This window comes from Furipterus horrens, unplaced genomic scaffold (assembly GCF_987537825.1).
Source record: "Furipterus horrens unplaced genomic scaffold, mFurHor1.1.pri manual_scaffold_2, whole genome shotgun sequence".
In the NCBI taxonomy this organism is placed as follows: Eukaryota; Metazoa; Chordata; class Mammalia; order Chiroptera; family Furipteridae; genus Furipterus; species Furipterus horrens.
The window spans coordinates 183,529,396-183,536,089 of NW_028327172.1; positions in this window are offsets into that span (position 1 = coordinate 183,529,396).

Below are 6,694 nucleotides of genomic sequence, written 5' to 3' on the forward strand. Positions count from 1 at the left end.
CCAGGGATAACTTTTTCCTCACTGGGCCATGGAGGTGGTTCATCCAGGCCATAAGCTTTGAAAATAAGGTCATCTACAACCAACTTTACTGAAATAGTTATTAAAGAACATCTGCTTTTAAGGAAGCACTATGCTTTGGGGTTTTATTTTTTTAACGTATAAAATTATTTTGATGTACTAGGTTTTATTTTTTTTAATTTTGGCTAGACCTTTCTGTTTGCAAGCCCATTTAAAACATACATGCAGACAGACTTAGGTACAACTAGTCCAAAATCATTCTACAGATGAATGAACTGAATGAGGAACAATTGGGTTGAGATTTGTCCAAAATGACGTTGTCTCTCTGGGTCTGATTGGTAACAATCAAGATGATAATTATTGCTAATCATTGGCTTGGCTTTAGCTTTCAGCTTTGTAATTTCCTCTATTTCCCCTTTAGAAAGAGGCAAAGATGGCCTGAGTAGGTATATGGGAAGGACGGCTGCCAAATGTCCTTGTGGCCTGAGGCATTCTTCCTAACAGTCTCTAGCAGAGTGGAGGTGCTCAGCTGAGATGGTGACAGAAACCACAGCTTGGAACAATTAGAGCTGTAAACCTGTGGCCCTGACTGGCTTTCTGCATTCTCAGCTCTGCTGAGGTGCCTGTTGAGAAAGGTGGGTTTCATCTTTTTCTCTGCCCTCACATGCCCTAGAGCAGAGCACTCTCTGTTACTACTGTTATTTATTAAAAGCTAGCTAGCGAAGTAGATCTCTTTGGACCCTTCAGGTCACGTCCATAGACTGGTCCAAAATAAAAATGCCACCAAATATATGGGATATATATTTTCTACCATGACATAGATTTGAATCTTATATACTTCAAAGAATAGAAATGGATTAATAAAATACAGCACAAAAATAGGGCACAGACTATAAGTACATTAACATACAGAAATGTGTAATAATAATGATCAGAGACTTTAAGGTATTATCATTAACAGTTGAATATTCAATAGAGGTCTGTGGCGTCAAGTTGTTTAAGTTTATACAGCAGTATTTTGAATGCAAATATAATAATAGCCATTTACAATTGCCAGTAACTTGATCATGTAAATGACCAAATTACATAACTCCCAAAGGTCATCTTTACAGTAGGAAGTTTTATTTTTCTATGTTGAAAATGATAAAATGTCCATATGCATTTTTTTTTAAAAAGTGATATTCAGAAGTAAGTGGTCTATGGAATTTTCTTCATGTAGAATTAAGGTGATTTTGAGGATCAAAAAAATTGAGAACTCCTTTCACCTGTTGCTTCCCACACCCTCAGTCAGGATCGGATCCTGGCGCACACTGAAATATCCTTTTAGTCACAAGTTTTCCCAAGAAAACAAATCAAATAAAGCAGCTAATGCTACATTAAACTTCCAGCCCATTCCAATTTTGTCCACAGAATCTCTCTGACATCACGCATCCGTATTTATATTGTATTAAATACACATCTAGATGCCACAGACAACAAATAAGATATAGGAGAAAAGGAACTTAAAGAAACAAATGACTCATTCTCAGCTCCTCCTGTAATAACCAGATCTTTGTTTCTATACTATCCATAGTCTGGGGCGGGGGACCACCATATTTTCACAACATTTAGAAATAGGACTCATCACATTTGAAAGAAGTTGATGGTAAGTGCATCATTTAAAGATTTTATTTATTTATTTTTAGAGAGAGAGGAAGGAAGGGAGATAGAGAGAGAAATGTGCCCTGACCAGAATCGAACCTGTGAGCTTTCACTTTGCAGGACAACACTCAACCAACTGAGCCACACAGGTCAAGATATAAATGTATCATTTAGACTGCCCAATTTCTAACTTCCCCAAGCAATCTTTAGGGCAGAAAGTTTTATTTTTCTGTCTTGAAAATGAGATAATCAATTTAATGTGTCTAATAGTTGCATTCAACACTCTTAATCCACTGAATTGACATTAGAGGCAAATTTTATGAGGTTCTCTGCTCTAAAGTGTTATCCTTTATGCTTTATATTTCTTTTTTAAATTAATTTTTTTTATTTTTAAGTATTTTTTTCTTTATGCTGTTACAGTTGTCCCAATTTTTTTCCCTTTTCCCTCCTCTGCCTGATACCCCCCCTTCCCTCTAGCAATCCTCCTCCCCTTAGTTCATGACCATGGGTTGTGTGTGTAAGTTTTTTGGCTTCTCCCTTTCCTATACTATTCTTAACATCCCCCTGTCTATTTTGTACCAACCAATTATGCTTCTTAATTCCTGCACTATTTCCCTCATTCTCACCCTTCTTCCTCCCAGCTGATAACTGTCTATATCTATGATTCTGTTTCTGTTCCTGTTCCGGATGTTTGCTTAGCTTGTTTTTGTTTTTATTTTTTAGATTCAGTTGTTGATAGTTATGAGTTTGTTGTTATTATGTTTCATATTTCCTAAGAGGAAAGGGCAACCCTGTTTCTTAGTACTCTAGCAAATTCAAAAGTTAGTTTTCCTGTTGTGGAGATCATGTTTACATAACATTTATGATAAAATTAGATTTCATAGTTCTTGTGGCTTTTTTTCCTGTTCCCAAGTAAAATTAGGTTTCCTTATATGGAGGAAAAAACAGGGAGGAAATACATCCAAGACATTAACAAAATTAAATAATTTTATATACAATTTTCTTTAAGGATTATACATTCGTGATAACACAAATGTGTCTTTTTAGAAATTAGTGGGAAGAAAAGTTATAATTAAAAAATCCGTGAGATAAAAGGAAATTTTATTTGAATCAACAAATTCAAGAACCAGAAATAGCCCACCAATCTTTTACAGACTGTTGCCAAAATTCTTCCCTGTCGTGGATCATTCTGCGCCAGCGCTAAACCGCAAGGGGGCGGTGGCTGCCTGGGAACTGGGTTGCCGCAGCTCCGACCTCTCAGCCTGAAACCAGCTAAGTGATGCGTCTCTAACTCATCAGCACCGTCCCAAACCTGTGAGAGCCCATTTCACTTGCAAACTGCTTCTTAAATAAAGGCTCTTATGCTTTGATTCTTTGAAGACATCGTTTCTGTGAATAAAACTGAACGGATGGTTCAGCTGGAGTTAACGTGGAATCAAGGACCTAGATGAAAAGATGGGAAACGAAGACATAGAAACAAGTTTACCCTCTGGAGTAGAGGTTATAGGAAAACGTTCTCCGATGGTGGCTGGAAACGCTGGAATTTGAAAAGCTGCCACAAGAGGAGGGTTCAAACTTTGCTGACCTGAGCCAACAGCTCTGATGCAGGGACCAGCGACCAGCCTGAGACCGCTTCTGTGTAGTGGGCACGTTTATGAGGAAGCTCCCTACGTTCAGCCTCTGGCTTTTCTGCCTCCCACCTCTCCTCTGTCCATTGCCTTCCACCCTAAAATTTCGACCCTGGTGGACAAACATATTACTTCAGATAATGCATGATATCCAATGTTTGCTTGGCTGTTTACAGTTTAAAGTCATTTTATACTTTATAAAGCACTCTCATGTATACTTTTAATCTTTGACTTGAAATATTACTTTGACTTCTGACCCTCACTTTCTTTATTTTATTTTTTTCACATCTTCTTTTTAAGATATATTATGTTTGATATTTTGAATTCAAATTAGAGCTCACATTAAGTATAAAAAGCACAGTCATTCTACCTCAGAAACCAAAAATTTGACCCCTACTTTCATGACTGCTATTACTGAAAATAAGATTCCACCATAGAGAACAAAGCTAATGTGATAAACCCATGAATGACTGGGACTAAGTGACAAGGACATCGCATTGGCCTGGCAACACAGACCAAGCTGCTGGTTAAAGATCCTGATGTGGGCAAAATGGAAGTTTCAGAATCTCGGTTATCAAGCTCGGCAATGAATTCCTGTCCGAAAAGGAAAAGCAAGGTGGCAATGGAGAAGAATTAACTACTCTAAGACTTTCAGAGGCTTTCATGCACATGAAATCAATAATGAATATTTGTGAGACAGATAACCCTAATTTTCAATGTGGTGTGTAGTCTTTGGAGGAGTCAAGAAATACTTTGTTAGCCAGAAGGTGATTTATTAGGAAAAGTTGTCCTCATAAACCATATATTTTGATAAACTGCAACAAGACTCTGTCAGGCAGAAAAACCTCTTCAAGGAAACATTTGCTACATGTTTTTTAAGAATTGCATTATTTTACATACTTAATTCTTGTAACGTATTTGGAATTTTTGGTTCTACTTTTTGTGATCAATGTTATTACTTTGTAACATTGAATTTTCAAAATAGCATTGTGCTTATAGGAAATCAAGTGTTTAATTCGTGATGGACTTTCTTTTGACTGTCAACCAAAAATGATTTGGCTGTAAGTTGGGGACAGTTGTGTCTCTATTTTATGGCTTAGGAAACGGTCTGTGATCAGCTAAGTGGCCTTGTGAGGCTGGCAGCCTGCACAGGCTGATCAAAGTTGGCAGGTGAGTTGAAGCTTGCTTGGCACCCCTATCTTGGCCATGTAACCTGAATGAGTTGATAATATCCTCTTTGTCAGGGCTGTACAAACCAGGAAAACTGGATGATATGGGCATAAGGAGAGGCGCTATTAAGGTCAAGCTTGTTCTATATCAATTTTCCAGCTCAGGCTCCTTGCCAACACTATTTTAATAGCAGAAATAAGAAATCAGGGTGGCTGATCACAAAATAATACTTTTAGAAACATTTACTTTGCAATAATGGAATATTTTCAGACCTCTCTAAATGGGTAGCTACCCATCTCCAAATAGCTCATTCATCAAGCCTTGCCTACCGATATTTTCCTATTCCTAAGCCAAGGGAAGCCCATGCATAATGGATTTGAAATTGTTAATGGAAAATGTTGAGCAGCTACTGCCAAGGGAGTGTGATAGTGTCACCCATAAAATAACTATTACGTCAATGTTTCTTTCCTGCACACTGAGGGGACTGTCCAGGTTCTTTGGTGTTGTTTAAAGAACTACCTAGAATTGTTCTCTTGCTAAACAAAAGTCAGTTCTCCCTTATAATATAAATGCAGAGTAAAAATCATACAGAAGGATAGAAGTCATTCTAAGAGAGTGGCAGCTGTAGCTGACAAGTTACAGAAAGCACCTTGGAAGTGAACAAAGCTCCTAATAATAAATAATAGCAGCATAGTAAGGTTGTGATGGTATAGTCAATTCTGTTCTTGGCCTGATATTTGACCTATTGCAGAGTCAAAATTCTCAGTGGTAAACATAAGTCTGTAATTGTTCCTTCCAAAAAAGATTGATGTAGCTACTGAAGAGTATAAGCAAAAAAATAGACTGAGAAAATGCAAGGGTGGGTTGTCCATCTTGAATCAGGGAAGAAATATTTATATTCACTTCACCTAACTAAGAATTCATCTGCTCCTTAGTGATGAGAATCATATTTTATAGTATTTGTGGGTTTTATATACTCAGACACATTTATACATGTGTGTATTTTAAACATATACCTATATTCTGCCTTGTTCCAGTAAGGATTTAAAATACCTGGATATGCATGTTCCCATGTGTGTTTTGGCTGGGTGAGCAGATGGACAATTGGACGGAGAAATGGATGGATAGATACATCTGATAGATCATTTAGGTCAAGTCGGTTGAGCCTGGCGTGTGAAGTCAGACAACACCATCATCACAAGATCCTTGTGCCGTTCAGACAGGTCAGTCTCCTGACTGTTAGAATGTTCTTAGAGCTAATAAACCGTTTCTGCCATGTTCAGGGACACTGATTAATATAGATATCCAGAAAGTCTGTGACAAAAAAGTGGAATCCAGTCTAGAGTTGCAGTTCAGACATGCAGAAATTGGGCTGATGAACTGTGTCCCTAAAAGAAAGGATTGAAAGCAAAGACAAAAAGACCTTCTAGCACAGCAAGCTGTACTGAGTTGAGACTGTCCCAATGGAGCAGTGTTCTAGGGGCAGCTGGTTTTGGTGACCTTGGCCTCCAGTCCCTTGAGAGACAGTATGTGTGCCTGGGAAGAGGAGAGCCATGGAGTAAAGGAGAGGAATGGAAAGACCATGTCACTAGGATACACTGGCTCTGTCTTGGGAACCCTTTTCCATTGGTGGGGTGGAATGAAGTGGTAGGGCCCATTCAAACAGATGGAAAGCTTGTGCTGCAGGCTGTGATAAAATGTGAGATTAAACCCCCTCAATCCTAATGGAACTTCTGGAACTTGGGTCACACTTGTCACACACGAGTGTGTGTGACAAGTCTATATGCTTGTTTAAGTTACCAATTCAATAATTCTGTTTAGTTCATTGCATAGTATCAGTTCATTTATTCTCAAATCATTTTTCAAAGAATAAAGTTAAAAACAGACCAAACTTGGTTATTGTAGGTCTGTGATACTTAAACCCTCGCCTGCCTCAGAATCATCTGGAGGTCTTGCTAAAACAGGTTGCAGTGCGCCACCCCCAGAGTTGCTGATTCAGTGTCTAGGGTGGGCTCCAGGTTTTTTATTTCTAATAAGTTCCTCAGCGATGCTGGTCAGGGACTATACTTTGAGAATCCTTGTTTAGATACTTTGCTGGACTTGGGAGTCCTTAGCTAAAAATATTTTGGAGATGAGATTGTAACACAAAATAGTAGTCTTTCATAAGATAGTATCTTAACAAGATGCCTTTCTGGCTAGGCAACCCTTTTAAGATTTTTCCAAAGGTTTTTACATTT